This window comes from Lonchura striata, chromosome Z (assembly GCF_050655825.1).
Source record: "Lonchura striata isolate lonStrDom1 chromosome Z, ASM5065582v1, whole genome shotgun sequence".
Lineage (NCBI taxonomy): Eukaryota > Metazoa > Chordata > Aves > Passeriformes > Estrildidae > Lonchura > Lonchura striata.
Window position 1 is genome coordinate 5,057,988 of NC_140740.1, and position 17,849 is coordinate 5,075,836.

A 17,849-nucleotide genomic window follows, 5' to 3' on the forward strand; every position below is an offset into this window, starting at 1 on the left:
CAGTCTCTCTCTGCTGTCTAAGAAACCACCAACAGAGATGCCAAACATGTGCAGTCCCCCCTCCCTGCAGGAATTTTTAGGCCCTCAGGTTTCCTCTCCTCCACAATGTTTTGCTGCTGCATCCCTCACTCACCTACTCCTCTCAGAAAACTTCTGCCCTGATCTAACCATCTTGGAGACCAAAGGAGCTGCCTTTGGATGATTTAGTATGCTTTCTTCCTAAATTATTATTCTGTTCATCATGCCACAAGGATGCCCCAGTTAGAAGAATGTGTCTGAAAAGATCAATGACCAGCTAGGACATTATGGTTAGAGCCTCACAATGCAGCCATTCAAAGCTTCTCAGTGACAGCAGAGAGCAAGCTTGGATTTTCTGATCTAAACACTCAAACTTCCCTATGCTCAAGTAAAAGGAGAGCCTTCACTGCCTGTGAGCTTTGAAGAGATGGGAACATGGGGAGGAACAGAGCTCTCTAAAAATTTCCTTCTCTCACAACTTAAAAAGTTCTTCTGTGCTGGTGAGGCAGGGGCCAGGCCCTGCAGGAGAGAGGGAAGGAGGTCTGCACTGGAGGCAATGATTTGACTGATATCTCCAGAAAACACTGAGGATCTGGCCCAGAAATATATTCAAAAACCTTGTTTCTTCATTTTGGAGGAAAATTCCTGGGCATTGCAGCACAGACTCTGATTTAATTGGTCCTTTGGTCACCTGAAATAAAGGCCAGTGGTATTCCCTGCCTCCCCCTGTCCAGCATGTCCATTCAGATCAGCAGTTAATCCAGTGGATTAACATTATACAGCCTCTTCCTATTTTAAATTTCACAGAAGACATTCCACTTCCTCCTGAGCTTCCACTCCTTGAGGGATTTTACTGCTAAGAAAGCAATCACGTTATCATTTTGCAATGATCACCACTTTTCCACAGGTAACAGGAATTCTACTGCATTTTTGAGTAAAATGGTATTTTTGTTGCACATAAGAGTAAACGTGAGCAGTGGCTATTTAATAAGTTAGCACTCAGATAGTACTTTAAGAGCTCCAACTCCGTCTACCACACAACCAAACATATTTCCCCAAAGCCACTGAATGATTAGCAATTTTTTTACATCAGGAGAAACTGCAAGCTGTGAGAATAAAATATATTTTACTGCTTACTTTGAGATTTTTATGGAAAACAAACAATCAATCCATCAAGCTGGCTGAGTTTGTCAAGTTACTGGAGACCAGTTAACTGAATGAGAGTCACTGGAAACAGTTGAGTAAATATTTAAGAAGATCAAATGGAAGAACATTTGGTACAGCACAGCTTGCTGAAAGATTGCAAAGATACCAGCATGTTTCAGGAGAGGCAGGTCACGCCTCAGAAAATTGCTGGAATTCTTTGAAAGTGCTGTATTGCCACCAGGACAGACAAGGGAAATAGAGTGGACTTCGTGTTTCAAAGTATTTGACAAAGTTCCTTGCTTGAGGTTAATGACCTAAGGAGCCAAGGCACAGTACAGAAGAAAAGTTGCTGGAGTGAAAATTGACTTCAGGGCAAAAACCACAAGGAAACTGTAAATATAATTCGTGAGGTGGGAAGAAAGTTGCTGGTGTGTTAGCAGGTGAAAAAATGTAGGGACCTTCCTGGGTAATTTTTGCAATAACAGACTTCAGTATTGGTTTTGGTTTTTTCTCCTTCATTTCTTCTTTCTCTTAGTTTAAGTAATTATTTATAAGGTACTGGATTCATAGCTTGAAGTCTGAACTATTATTTTAATCCAAGGTGCAGGGGGTACCCACATTCCTGCAAACTGGGGTTACCTCCATGCCCTGTTCTGCAGGGAAGGAAGGTTGAGCAGCCTGGCTGATTCCACTTGCCCACTCTGCCCTTGCACTGCCTGCCCTGCACATTGCCTGAGGTGAGGGCATCAAGTCCAGGTTTTCCAAATAAATGTGTTTTTTAAAAAATTATGGTCAAAAGTAGAGTTTTTTTCCCAAACTATTTGTAACACAAACAAACACACAAAAAGGAGTAAACAATAACATTTTCACCACTTGCAAACAAGCAATTCACAGATGCTGCTCTCCAGAAGAAATGTTGAAGGTACAAAATCACATGGAGCAAAAAGAAAAAAAAATAGACCAGAAAAAATTTCAGCAAATCTCATAAAGGGATACATCAAATATTAGAGTACCCATTTCTGAATAGCTTAGCAGTGATCAATAAGACATTTTTAATAGCTTTAAATAGGAAAGAATTGGAAAGTCAGTTGTCACAGAAGGCTAGTGAGCCCAACTGTATGCTTCTAAATGCAATTCCCAACACCACTTGCTGATAGAATGATGGTACCATTTATAATAGCTTGTTATTTGGGTCTGTAACACCATGTATTAATGATTTATTAACCATCTGTAATGATATATATAAATGGACCATGAATACAGCAGGTGCTTATTACACATGGAATTAATAAATTTGCATTCCTAGACACTGTTCCCTTTTCTGTCACTTGTCCACATCCCTTGTTTTGACCTGAGTCCTGACTTGGTGGCAAAACCAGATACAGGGAGAATTCAGAACGAGGTGTTTGGTGCAGAAAGATGTCTGTTCCTCCTGGCTGACCATGTAGATGATAAACAGAAGGATTTAAAGCACCTGCAGTATGTGCACCACTAAACTGTAAATGCACCTTAGCCCAGGTACACAGCATATAAACAGAATAATGTCCTGAAGCAAAGAATAAAAAGCAGCAATATTTGCTGAAAAGGCAACGCTACGCTTTATAGTGTGGGAGAGAGATTTGGGAGCACTTGAAGAAAAATCCCCCGGGTTCCCAGCCCCATCTACAGCCCTGTACAGCTGCAGTGAACAAAGCAAATGTGATTCTGTGTTATAGCACAGGAGCATGAGATAAATCAAGGGAGGTGGTAGTAATGTAAATGTTATATTTATAATGGAAATGCTGATACAACCCCTGACTTACAGAGGTGCTTGGCAGGAGCTGCCATAATATGGAGAGATATCATTTTAGCAGTGTTTGCAGAACTGATCATTGTATCTCTCAAGGAACACCCTGTGCTTGCTCTTGGAGACGCAAACTGCTGGCTATGAATCAGCCAGAATGACTAAATACACACTGCACAAGCCTAACCTGGAGAGAAAGGGAGAAAAAAAATATTCAAATACCGTGTTTGTTCTTTGCATTTCAAAAGCTGAAGGAAGCAATCAAATCCATAGTACTTTCTTCTTCTTCAGTAAGTTGTATTGAAAAACTCAATTGGTTCAGGAGTTATTGATCTGAATTGACAGTGATATTCTCAAATTCATATAAAAGAGCCATCTCATTGCAAACCCATTTAAAGGATCTGTGGTTCAGAATTCACAAAAAATGTTCTCAAGGAACATAAAAAAAGAGAAAAAAAGAAATAGAAAAAAATAATTTTGAGAAGAGATGGTACAAATCATTATGATTTGGTATCACGTGTGATTTGTCAGAAGCAGACAGAAATTCTTGTTTCAGTTTTTTGTAGAAAATATTGCAAGCTTTTTAGCTTGACAAAACTTACACATTGGCAGAAACTATTGAGAAGGGGTGGCTGGCAGGAACAGAGTCTTCTGATGTTGCTGTGGATGAAGTTATGAAGAAGGTGCCATTAAATTTTATCTATGTGAAAGTGTTAGTAGTGACTAAAATCAATAAAAAAGCAAGTTTTTATTTTTTTTAATACAATACTTTCCGAATCCTTGTGAAAGAGGTAAGTGTTTCTATATCAAATCACTGGGCTAAATGAGGAAATTAAGTAACGAACATTAGAAATCAGAGCTCTGAAAAGAATGTAGAAGTCTAGGAGTAAAAACTTAACACCCAGACATACTTTCAAGTGTATTAGAGCACCTAATTCACAGGAGTCAAAGTGTAGGAGGATTTAAAAAACACTCCAAAGTCCCTATCATGTATGTGAAAATAAACCCAGCCCCAAGAACACGTAGTACACTGAAGGAAGAGCATTTAGCTCTTGAAAGAAGGGAGATATAGCTCAGCAGTTCTGACTATGAGACCCTCTCATCAACAAATAAATAGCAGATGAAGAAGATGTAAAAGTTGCTGTGGAGAGAAAAGTACAAAATGGTTTTGTACATGCAGTATCTGATAAACTGAAGATTGCTTCCATTCCCATCTTCCAATCCTATGCTTTTTTCTTTTCCGCCTTCATCAAATTCAGGAGTAAAATACAATTCAGCAAATCCATCCCTCTCTTTTAGCTTCAACACTGGATGCTCTATCTGTTTCAAAAGAAGGTGGAGCTTCTATCCCACTTCAGGAGGTAAGGTTGCTAATTTAGGTAGTAATGAGTTCCTCTAACTTTTTGAAATAAATTTATTAGCACAACAGGAGCTTCAGATAGCTTCATGCCATGAGTACAGTTTGGTGCAGTCTCATTCTCTTTCCAATGGGCTTTAAGACTTACATGGAATGCCCAAACTCTTGAAAGACTTGACAGAAATGCCAATTAAGGAAAGACAAAGGAAGTGCAAAGAAAGGCTTTTCCGTGGGTGAAATACAAAATCAAAAGACAACCCCCTAGCACTGACATTCTTGCCTGGTTTTGCCTTTGACTGGCAACTGCAGACTTTCAATGTGGCAGCATAGGAAAAGACTTTGGAGCTTCGGCACCCACCTTCACCTTCTTGACACCCAGGTGTGATTGGGTTTCCTCTCAAAAACTCTGCAGCAAACTCAGATCACGAGGTGGGGAAAAAAAACACACATGAGAAGTTGTACCACTAACACCGGGGTATTTCCAAGTCAGATGGAAGGTTTGTCATGTCCTTGAATGAAGCATTTGAGCTTCCATAGTTTAATAGCCACTGGGCTTGCTCCTGTGCTTGAAGCTGTACACCTGCCTATGCACGTTACTAGAGCAAGGCCTGGACATTGTTGTGGAGACAAAACCTTGCAAAGAAGATACAGAAAAATACAGGTATCACAGCTCATTTTCCATTAAAATTGATTCATGTCTCTCCTTTTGCACTGAGGGTGTTTATGACACTAGTGACTCACAGGAAAACAAGGGCTGTGGAGGTGACCATGCTCATAAACCACTAAAACTTCTGCTAACAAACAGGAATGGTGATAAATGTGCTGTGCAGGAGGTATTGGATTTATACTGGGGCAAATTCAGAAGAAAGAGCATCAGAGATATACATCTCAGAGCCATTTGGGCTGTAACACAGCCTCACAGTAACTGGAAATGGCGACTTCTCTCCAGCATTTTCTAAGCTGGTCTTGATCTTCACAAAGAATGCTAGCTGTTGGTACAGAGGATTGCAGCTCAGCTTTTTGCATAAAAATTCATGAGACAGTATCTATTTCAACTGTCTTATACAGCACTGAAGAGGAAGGAAAAAAAAAAGTTTAGCACTACAACTGAGACAGGATTCATTTTGAGTAATGATTGCAAACCAGTGGTGGAAATTACAGATGCTGCTTGGTTCACTATTATTTTGCAGCTTCTCTAGTAATCTTCAGTGATCATTTATAACAGCATGTCTGATGACTTTCAAAACATAACTGGAAAGGATACTTCTGTGGAGAATATGGCTACTCAGAGGAGAAATCAATCTCTGCTGCTCAGGGAGTCAGCTTCATGGGGAATATCCTAATGTACAATGGTAGAAGGGCCCTGGCAAAACACAGTGCAGGCAAGCCTTGCTTATGTAGAGTAATAAGCTGAGGTGACCCAAAAAACCCAGAAATGGCATTAGTATAAAAATTAACAAATAAATAAAAAGTTACAGTAAAACAAGTAAACATTAAGAATGTTCTTTTAAAAAGATTAATTACTCCATGGAAGTAATTAATAATAAGAAGAACTTTTGTTAGAATGATGAAGTCTATCCAGAACCTGGCAAAGCAGACATGTAAAGGCAACACAAAAGTAATATTAAGTAATAAGCAATGGCAACAACCACTTGAAATCTCTGGCTGCTTTGTGGCCCATGCAAGAGGATAGTGTGGTCCCCCCCTCCACTCATACTGGATATATATCAGTGTCATGTGAGCCACCATATCACACCATCTGCAGGCTCAGCCAAGAGGCCCCAGACTGAGCAGGAATGCAGAACTATCTCCTTACAGTTTAAGGAACACTTGAAGCAAATACTTCCCCCCAAAAAACCTGAAACAGGCTATGGTAGAGAAAGCAAGAGGGTGTTTTAATAAAATTTATGTGGTTGCTAAGGTAGTTGAGCAATCATATTAGCTCTGGGATTCTTTGGTTTTCTATTACAGCTTGCAGGATGTTCAAATTTACATTTAAACCACTACAAAGCCCTCACAGCAAACAAGACAGTCAAAGACCCCCTGATCCCATACCTGCCAGTCTCATCCTGCTACAGCTCACCTCCAGCTTCCACCCAAGCTCAGTATCTCTTACACACCTCACTGAGGTTTGACCAAATGTTCTGCAGCCCAGGGTTGCTCTGAATCACAGGTTTTGGCCAAACCTACATCTATCTGGGTTTGGAGTTTTTTGGTGTTGGTTTTGTGGGTTTGTTTGTTCGTTTGTTGGTTGTTTTTTTGTTTGTTTGTTTTTTGGTTTTGTTTTTTTCTTTGTTTGTTTTGGGGGTTGTTTTGTTTGGGTTTTTTTTTTTTTTGGTTGGTTGGTTTTTTTGTTGTTGTTGTTTGGGTTTTTTTTGCTGGTTAATGCACCACTCCAGTGGTCTTGGCCATTCATGTTCAAGACAAACACATGGTGTGCACACACATGTATATCCATTTCAAAGAACGTATTAAGTGCAGTTCCAGCTAAATTGCAAGGTGCAATTTAATACCAGCAATTAACTGTGCACATATTTTTGAATACAAACTGCAGCAGCACAAGTGCTAGCAGTTAGATGTCTTTTCATATGGTGAAGTTTAAAAATAACTTTAGGGTACTTTTGTCATGGCAAATGCTTGCACAAGGTATTATTAGAGCAGTTATTCACACAAGCTGAAGACAAAATCTGCACCATGATAGACAGTAGAGGCATCTGGGAAGTAAAAATGCAGAAGAGATAGAAAATACCACCAGGAAATATGCAGACAATTGCTCGGATTCCCACCATGTCTATAGTCAGGACTATGACCTAATTGGCTCTCTATTTCTTTTGCTTAAAAATTAAGAGGTAAAATCATAAACAAAAACTGACCATGATGTCAGAACAGCACAGCATTAATTCATTCTTTCCATTTTATCCTAGATAAATAACTTTGAACTGGTCACTTTTCAACTTCGGGAGTCCTTCCAAGTGAGACCATTAAAACACAATTTCTTACCAAGAAAAGGAACACAATTTCTTACCATTTCCCTGTGGAGGGAAATGCACAGGAGCACATGCAGGAATCCCCACCAATTAATCACAAGTCATTAATCACAATCCATTGTCATTTTACCCCGGATAAATGTGATGAACTGGACTCGCAAACCTGCCATGTATCAATGACTATCATATGGACACAAATGAGTTCTCTGGAGTGGCACCAGTCCTACAGGACTGAATTCAGGGTGGAAAATGCTTGGGAACCTTAGATCCCAGCTCTCCTGTGGCTCCTCCATGTGGTTCCAGTGTCGGAGAGCCAGAGCTGACCCTGAGGAGCCCCGACAGCCTTGAGCAGGGAGTGTGCAACTGAGCAGGGAGGGGAAGGCAAAACCACCCCAACACTTCCACCTCCACTCCCACAGCTTCTCCAAGGCCTTGTGGCCACCCAGCTGAGCAGACCTGCACGTCCTATGGGCCCTGCTCCTGCAGAACTGGTACAGTACACATTCTGTACCCAACGGATGCAGGAAAAGGTCAAATAAAGACTATTTATAGTTGGAAGTTATGGGGATTTTTGAAGGATTTTTAAACTAGTTAGATATGGGATTTTTTTGAATTGTTTTAGATGATGTGGTTTGTTTTCATATTTTTATATAGATAAGAAGGGTGAGTTTGGTTTACAATGTTATAGAATGGTTTAGAAGATCACAATGCCCTTACTTACAAGACTTAAGGAGTTATTGATTAATAACACACTGCTAACAAGGATATTTATGTTTTTTATCTAATCCTTCAATATTTTGTCATATGGACTTATGCTACAGTGTAAGATAACAAGCCAATCCTGTTATGATACATAAACCTACAGTGCTGCATTCTAATCTCCTTTACCTTTGTAATTATTTTATTTTTTCTATATCTTAAACTCTGAAATTCTAAAGTTTCTTTTACTTAGTTTAAAGTGCCTCTGCCTTAAACTATAAATCCACATTCTAACTTCTAGCACCTAAGTTTGGAAGACTTTTCCAAGGTCTCAGATCAAATCCTGTGTTTGACTTTAAGCTTTGGCTTAGAGGCCCAAAGTTCTGAGGGTTCTTTGCATTTTGGATTCCAACAGCAGGTACTGATCAGTAGCCAGTACTGATGGATAATGGTTAAGAATGCAGATGGATAAAGCACCCTTTTCCTGGGATTACATGCTTGTTCCTAATCACTTCTGCTCATTTATTTCTTCCCCTCCTCTTCTGTTTCTGAGAATTTTGCTGTCACTTCTAGGAGCTGAAGCTTGTTTTTTCACCATGATGCAGGATTTCAGAACACCCCAGCACACAAAAAGGAGTCCTTAATCTGTGACTAAATCAGTGCATCAGTGGCACCCTTCACATCCAAAGCAGAGTTGGGCTTTTCTTCCTGGGTGGGTCACAAGAGAAGAAAATGTGAGAGCAGCCACATCTGTGTTGCAATAAGCAGCCTGCTCCAGCTTAAAGAAACACGTCCTTCCACCAGAAGGATAACAGCCCAGGTATCAAATAGTTATCCAATATAACTTCCATGGAAGTCAATAAGACCTGGACATAATGAAAAACTATAGGGCTCAACTAAAAAAGACAAACCAAACCAAATCAAATGAAAAAAAACAAAGCAAAACAAAACCCAAAACAACAAAAAAAACACTCAAAAACAGACACAAATCCACAAAAAAACCAAACAAACAAAATGTCCCACTAAAACCAAAACAAAAAAGCCCCAAACAAACAAAAAAATCAAACTCCACCCTCAGTTTAAATGTTTTTCCAAAGGTATCCTTTTTATTATGAATCTCATGACACTTGATGTTTTGACGTTTTCTTGAAGCCCTAGCTCAAGAAGGAATGAAATAGTTTTCCTTTTTAATTAAAAAAATCTTTCTAGAGTTTAGTCATGACAAATAAATAAATAAATAGATAGATAAAACCAGAATGTACTTTGACAGATTTGAGAAATAAGAAACCAAATTAAAAGAATGCCTTTCCATTATTAAGAAAAATACTAAAGTAACTTAATTTTAAAGTAACTTAATTTTTAAGGTGACAGTGTGATCTTTGAAACCTGATTTACAATATTCTTCCAATCTATGTAAGTCCACAGAGCCAACACATTGTTCCTTCTCAAATGTCTTCTTGAAACTCACCCTGGAGAGCACAAACCCTTGTCCACAATGTACCTGCTCTGCCAAGTCTCTTGTAAGGGTTCGCTGATACCTTGAATAATTCTGCTGATTTACCTTGAATTCTGCAGTCTCACCTTGAATTCTGGTGATTGATTCACCCTGAATTCTGCTGTCTCATGACTCTTCCTCTCCTGCCTTGGGTATTAAGGAAAAAGTCACAGTCAGGTTACTGGAACTTAAGAAGTTAACAACAGATGAAACACCAGTGATGCTCACGCTGCTCCCATGTGGAAGCTGCAATGAAACATTAATTTCAGCTGGCTTCATTGACAAGTGCAACTGTGCCATGAATCCTTGCAGTGGTCACACACTTAAGCAAGGAGATTTAGGGTCCTGCAGTTGTTGCATGTGCAACAAAATTGGAAATTGTTTCCACTCCTGGCTGATACGTCCTGATGCATTTCCATTTCCTGATGCATTACCACCACAACTGATGTGTTCCTGGTCCTCTCTGCATCCTCACTGGAGCCTGGAGCACCACCTGCTTGAAGGAGATGCAGAAATACTGAAATACACAAGGCCACAGCCTTGAAACTATTGGGTTTTCTGGCAGGGGTAGAACAGAAGAAGAGTAAATTCATAACGACACAGGCCCTGTGTGCTTTGAAAAGTCCATTCCAGCCTTCTGTGTTTTCCTGTTAAAGCTGTAATTATTCATGCAGTTTGTAGTATACTGTAGATACCCACAGCACCTTGTGTTAATATATTAGGAACTAGACACAAAAAAACCCCCCATCTCCATATTCATAGATGAACACTGCAAGTGAATTGCTGACAGAATGTTTCCTGGGGTGGAAAGAATGGAGAAGTTTCTGTTTTATGGGTTGCCAGAGGGAATAGTTTCTAATGCACAACTTGTGCATTTGGTGGAAAATGAGCACAGTCCCAAAAACAACACCCTTAGCTCAAGGTTTTCCATTATTGAGTTGTTTTTATTTTATTTACAATGCAAACAAAAGTGCTGATTATCATGATTCAACACTCTCTAAGAGAGATCGAAGCAGTAAATAGAGTAGGCAGTGAGACAGAGGGACTTGCCACCATACCCAGGGCACAGCATTTCTGCAGGTTTCCGATATTTTGGGAAGGATGCTCCTTGGCCTTGCATGTGCACTTAGACATTTCTTGCAACTAAGAGTCCCAGTATCTGACTCTCTCTTCTGCTCTTTTGTGGCCTTCTTAAAACCTGTAGATGTTTTTAGGATTTCTTTTAAACATCGATTTTGCAACATCTGGAGACCATGTAAAACTTAAATTAATATAGTTCCAAGCCCAAATGCTCATGCAGAAATTATTAGAACTCTGCAGAAGTGGTAGGCACCAGCCTTATCTTGCCAGGTTTAGACTCACCTTTGGGGCAGGGCCATGCCTGAATCAAGAGTCCCACCAGATGTTGTGGGGCTTGTTTGAGACAAGATAAGGCAGAAAGCAAACATCCACCACCACTTCTCACCACTAACAACCTCACTGAATTTTTCATGGGATTCCCTGACTACAATCTGGACAACAATTGCCTTGCCTGAACTCACTGTTAAGTGACATTAACCATAAAACCTTCCACATGACCCTAATCTGCTTGGTAGGAGGAAAGGCACTTCAGGAATTGCCAGATCAGGCTTGGAGGAAGTTTCACTGACTTCACTGGGTGACCAGAAGTTGTGCTGCCTCCAGCCTTTTGGGGCTACAAGTATTATTTGAAGGTGCTGCAACAGGTCTGAGAATTGAGTTCATTAGAGTTGTGTTGGATTTATATGGCCAGTTTTTGGCAGCCACACTCTCACTCTCCTGTGGCTGGACAGGGGAGAGGAAACATAATGAAGAGTTCATGAATTGAGATAAGGACTGGGACAGATCACTCACCAAATACTGTTATGGGAAAACCAGACTGAATTAGAGATATTACTTGAATTTGTTGCTAACAAAATCAGAGCAGCGTAGTGAGAAGTAAAATAAACCCTTAAAAACAGCTTTCTCCCATGCCTTCCTCCTATCCAACTCAGCCTCCTCCCCCAGGAGGCACAGGAATACAGGGAATGGAGGTTGGGTCAGTTCATCACACGTTTTTTTCTCCAGATGCTCAGGTAGAGGAGTCATTCCTCTGCTGCACCACAGGGTCCTCCCACGAGAGACAATTCTCCATGAGCTGCTCCAAGGTGAGTCCACCCCCAGAGCAGCAGTTCTCCATGAACTGCTGCCGTGTGGGTCACACTTCCATGGGGACAGCCCTTCAGGCACAGCCTGCTCCAGCGTGGGGTCCCCAGGGGCTGCAGGTGGATCCCTGCTCCCCCATGCCCTCCATGGCCTGCACAAGTTTGGGTTTTTTTCTTCTTTATTCACTGGAGACTGATGCAGGATAACACGTAACTGAGTCATAGGAATCCTCCTCTACAGTCAAGCATGATAGTATGAGAGAACAGACTGGACCAGAAAGGGAAAACTTTTACTAAAGTTCAGGAATGTTTCAAGGACATGGGTAATCTGGCTTCAAGTTCCCAGATATGTGTGGCCTTGGTTGTTTAGTATCTCATGACTTGACCTCTAAAGCGAGAGCACCTGGCAGAATGGAAAGGAAAATTTAAGAGAAAACAAGAAGAGTGTGGGGGACTCTGTCAGTCCTGTGGCAATGAGGACATTGGTCAGCAGGACTTGGAAATGCAGGAATTCCAGACTTGAAAAATCATCAAAAGCAAAAGTAGTCCTTTGTAGTCTGCTCGCAATTGTTTTGCCTGGCAGCTTGAAGCTCACACAGCTGCTGTTTTCAGTTTTGAGGCAGAAAGTGCCACTGTCTGTGCAGGTTTCAGCTGGAATTTGAAGCCATCCAGAAACCACGACGAAGAACTCTGCCCACCACTCTACCAGAGCTGGGAACACCAAATGTGGTCCCATGGGTGGGACATCTGTTGGCAAAAATAACCCTGATGAGAAATTCTGCCATTTCCATATACTCAGGATGATCTTGGACCACTCTTGACTCCCATCAGTCTGGCACATTCAGAAACCTGTGTGAGGACATTCTGTATGATGAAAGCCTAATTTACCATGGTATGCAAGTATTTGACACAAATACCCTTTATTACGAGGATTTTGTGTTAAGAAGAGTATTTTTTTTTTCTCCACTAAACTTGCATGGTTATATAAATAAAAAATGGCATCATGTACAAACTGGAATGCAAAATAAAGAATTTTTGAGATCTAGTACATGTGGGGAAATTTTTTTTAAGATTAATTTATTTCATATATCCATGCTAATGTGGTATTAGCATTTGTATTAAGGACACCTGAGTGCCCCAGCTGAGGACAGATCCCTGTGGTGCCAGAAACTGAACCTACCCAGGGGTTAGAAATCATATTAGTTCCTTCCTTAGATGTTCTCAGACAAATAAATAGAAGAAACACATATTCTCATTTTACAGTCAGGCAACTGAGGCATGAAGAAATTAATCACCATTCACAGAGCCTGAAGTAAACACCAGTGTTTCTCAGTCCTACACCTAAGTGGTAAGGCTATTCTTTCTTCCATATACTTTCTCTGAGACTCTTTACATTTTGTTAGTTAAATACAAGTGACAGTGACTTCAGTCACGATCAAAAAGAGTTCCCATATTTTCCTTGCCATAAAAGGATGCTGTTGTTCATCAGCTGTAGGGCACATCTATATAATTTTCTCAGGCAATTGTCTTCTCACTGTGTGGTGCCTCACTTCTGTCTTTATAACACAGATAAACTATGAACTGGAACTGTTGCTCTTTTCCTTCAACTGGTCATAATAATCTCTCCCCACATTAAAAAAAAAATTTAAAAATATCATGGCCATTTATTTTTAGAAATTAGTAAACAAGCTTCTATTTTCAAAAGAGGATGTCTACACTAGTGAAGAGTGAGTTCCCCCCACGAAGCATCTGGGTGTGTTCCTGGGCAAGACTTTGGCAGATGTGGGAGAGGAGATGAAAACACTGCAGGAAGTGGGAACCTGTTACTGACTGCTCCAACCAGCAGAGCAGTTTTTTTGACAGATACATCCAAGTGCATATTTGTGTATGTTTGTGTGGAAACTGGGGACCCTGTCCAAGCCAACAGTAAGGAAAATACAGCTGGATCCAGTGCACAGTGTCTCAATTCTAAGGATACTCTACAGATTCCAAAAAAAGCAAAGCATAAGTAAAGTTCTTTCCAGTGCCCATCTCAGATTGCTGGAGACATGAGAGGGATGCAAACATAGAGAAGCTGCAGATATGGACTAAAATTATCTGAAAGAAGAAATCCCCAGTAACTTCCATGGCCCTTTGGTGAGGTCTCCAGGGAGCAGATGATCAGCAGAGATAACATTGTGAAACCGTACAGCATTTCCTCTGTCTGTGTTACATATTTAGCAATGTACCATCAGGACTGCAGAGGACAGCAGTATTTCTTGATTATACAATATCATGTATTTATTCAAACTTTTCTGTGGAAGACAGGAACATAATACATTATAAAACTATTTATTTTTCTACCACTACCAATTTTTTTCTCCAGTCACTCCCAACTCCTTGTTTTCAACATCCATGATACATGAACTTCAGCTTTCATCTAGAGATACCCACTAGATCTGAAAAACAGGAAAAGTTTGGTTACAGCAGCAGAAAAAGTACATTCAGACCTGCATCTGAAATTTATTTTGTCATAAAATTAAATTCCATTTTTCTTTAAAGAAGAGTTTCCCTTCTCTTCAGCTTATCAAGAAAACTCTTAACATTGTTTTTCTTCATTACAGATCAACATGGGCTTTGGCTAACTGAGGTATAAAAGTTGTCTTACATAATGTGCTGCTGTTCAAATCACTGGACACAATCCCAAGACTTAGGTGGAAATTTGTGTCTTTCAGACAAATCTTCCTCCTCCTAATGTGGCCTTTCCCCCTTATTTATTGAACTGGTGACCAGAAAATGTAGGAGGTGGGGGGGAAGCAACAACAAAGGGATTCTTGACTGGCCCAGCAGAGGAACAGACCTTCTGGCACTTTTCCAGCAGCCCTGACATTGAGGTTATTACAGAAATCCAATCACATGCTTTACAATTAGAGCTCGGGTTATCAAAATTACTGGCTTGTTTTTCACCATGTCTAAGGTGAAAGGTGACAGAAAACAGCAAACTAACAGAGGACTGGTAAATACAATTGTCAAGAATACGGGCAAAGCACAACAATTAAGAAATGACCATTGGGATTAGGGTCCTCAGCCCCACATAAGACCTCTGACAATGAATTTGAAGCATGACTGACAGAGGATCATGACTGCACTGTTTGGAGCTTGGATCTTGTAAAGCCCCTCACCAGAGCCCTGACACAAAAGTAATTAAATAAATCATAGAGAAAAATGGCACGTCCTTCACATTTGGGACCACAGACACTGCTCGTCGTTCCATGACACACATGCAATGATGGGGGGAAAAAAATATTAAGAAACTCGAGTCTAGGCAACATTTTAAAGTTCTAATTACAGCGAAAATTCTTCAGGCAAACACTAGAAAGAGTTAAAATGGCCCCGTTATTCCCCAGTCTTGTCTGTCTGCCTTTTAATTCCATCACCTGCTGCCATCCAGAGAATCTCAGGTTAAACGATTTGATCATGCCTCCTGTCCAGGGCAATGACACAGGTAAGTAGGAAGGTGCTGAGAATTTGAGTGGTGTCAGCACGGGGCGAGACCTCTGTGCTGCCCAGGGCCATTCCCTCACACTAGTGCCTTCCAGGGATTCAGGATCTGGATGAGCTGGATGCCAGTGACACAAAATCAACCCACCAGGCAGCACAAAACAATGGGCAAATGCCTGCAAGGGCTGTGAACAATCTGAAGAGTGAAAGGAAGGTGCAGCCTCCCAAGACTATACTTAGTTTTGTTTATCACCAACGATTAACCCTGCTCTAATTTACACCCTGCTAAGCATACCCGGGTCACAATCCGTTTGTGTGAGGAACAACACAGGATTCAAGATCCAACTCTTGTTTTTCATTCCTTTAAGCAACAGCTGACATAAAGTCTTGTTCCAGATTGTCTCTTAACAGCCTGTGGAGGGATCATGTATTCTGGGCACCAAACCAGCATCAACACTCCCGGGTGGGGATGGATGGTGAGAGGAGAAAGACAAGTGGAGGTACAAGCATCTTGCCAAAACAAAACAGCAGAACTTCCTGGCTTCTCCCCAGCCTCTACAATTTATTGTCCTTCTCAGATAAAGGTGGAAACTCCAGCAAGGAGGATTCTTGCAGATCCCACACTGGGTCGTTCTGAATGCTGGGGAAGACAGTGCTTGCCCTGGTTGTGCAGGAGTGGGTGATTATATCACACAGCACAGTCAGCGGGCACATCCAGGGAATATGCTACTTAGGAAGTAAAGCAGTTGCAGTGAGCAGTAAGTTGAGCTATTTGCACAACCTACCGGGGAAGAAATAATACCTTTTTTTTTTTGTGCAGAAGTACAAAAAGTACATGGTAACACAACAGAAACATGTTCTTAAGTAAACAAGTGTTTAAAAAAAAGCTGTTGTAAGAATGTAATGGTTGGGCATTCAGGTTAGTGCGTTTGCCAGGGTTTCTACAGCAACACAGTGAATTAAGTTTCAGTCATGATGAAATAGACTTCTGTTTTGACTATGTAGGAATTCAATTCACATGTCTTCCACTTTCCAGCTCGCTCACTCTTCTTGACTCTTTTCAGGGGAGAAAAAGAGAATGAAGGAGGCACCACCCACCATCCATTCAGCCTGACAATGTGGCTGCTAAAGTGCACACGTATGGACTGACCACTTCACTGTGCTTGCAGCACAGATGTTACCTTCTAGAGGTGAATCTGCTGCTGTTCAATGAGCTTGGGAGATGCTGAGTGCTTCAGAGTCCTGTTGGTTTCAAAGGGAAATCCAGTATTTTCTACACCCTTCTTCCACTCCAGGATCAAGACCTCTGAGAAGCAGTTCAAAACAGTATTGCAACCTACAGTTCACATTTAAAACTCAGGGCCTTTTGTACATTTTTTTTTTTAGGATGCTTTGGACATCCTCCTTTGCCTGCCCTCATGTGTTATGTAGAAGAAACATAACTGGTTTATTAATGCTAGCTTCAGTCACATACACATTCATAGACACACTCTCAGACAAATCCCTCTCTCTATTACAATAAATATCTCATAAAAAATTACATACCCTGAATATATTCAGCAGCAAAATAGCAGCTGTTGCATAGTTTGAGGGTTTTTTATTTTTAACTTATTAATATGCTGATCATATTCTTGTAATCAGAAACAAGGGACATTAATCTCATAAAATATGTAAACTGTATTTTATCAGGAGAAAAAAAAAAAGGGAAATGTCAAAGCCGTAGCTTCTCTCCTTTCTTTTCTTTGCTTCATAAGGTGAGAAGACATCTGCAGGTGGAGCTGAAAGTGACTGCAGGTTACCACCACAGGCTCAGAGCAGCAGATGAGAGATCAAGTGAGAACAGTCAGCTTTTAGTCCATAGTTTAATTTTTGTCCTGATCAGTGGCTGCTCGGTGAGTCACAGTACATGTGAGCAGAGTTGGTGGGTGCCTCTGAACCCATCTCAGAAGAATCATGTTTACAAAAGGGATCTTTTGTAAACAGAGACAAACAGGTCAGCACCTACAAGGAGAGTGAGACCCTTTTCAGTGACTAAAATAAGTATTTTATATCACCACTAGACAAGGAGAAGAGGGGCTGGCCTTCTCATTTGCTTCCAACTTGCTTCCATGAACAATTTCTTCAGAAGAAATGCCAAAGTTTGTTAAGGAAAGAACCAAAGGCAGGGGCCATGAATTGGCAGGGAAGAAATTCAGGTTCTTTGGTATCAAATCTGAGGTGTTTCAAACAGACCTGATAGGGAATAAGAAGCTATTTGGTGGTTTCTGAAAATCTCAGCTTCCACACAGCAAACTGAATAAGATCAAAAACTTGGGGTAGCTATGTGTTTAGTCAGTGACCAATTTAGGAGAAAAAAACCTGAAAATTCAAAACCAAACAAGGCAGAGCTGCATTTTGAAATTAGACTCAACAAATGTTTATATTTTATTGAGCTGAGGACATTGAGCTCTTTAGATGTTTTTACACTTTAATCAATATCATTCTCTAGGTTCATTAAAAACAGAAGTGAGTGTTTCAAACCCACGAGTAGGGAGAGGGCAATGCAAAAGATACATGAGTTGGATCAGTTAAATTGTTTTTTAGTGATGAAACACAATTAAAAATAATTGGGTCTTCCTGGGCTTGCCATACACTCTCTTCAGAGGGAGCAGCACTCTGGTCATCTTCACTATAGCCAACCAAGAGATACCTTCACATTGATGATTGCATCAAATCTGATTTA

The 17,849-nt window shown here is 40.6% G+C and overlaps 1 protein-coding gene across 1 annotated transcript in view; it reads right to left on the bottom strand.

The window, feature by feature from the left end:
• LOC144248180 (uncharacterized) overlaps positions 1 to 17,849 on the bottom strand; it is a 112,034-nt gene that overhangs the window by 7,108 nt on the left and 87,077 nt on the right. The window contains exon 8 of the mRNA XM_085567028.1: positions 1 to 17,849. This exon is cut by the window's right edge and continues 54,237 nt beyond it. The gene's annotated coding sequence lies outside the window, so the exon portion shown is untranslated.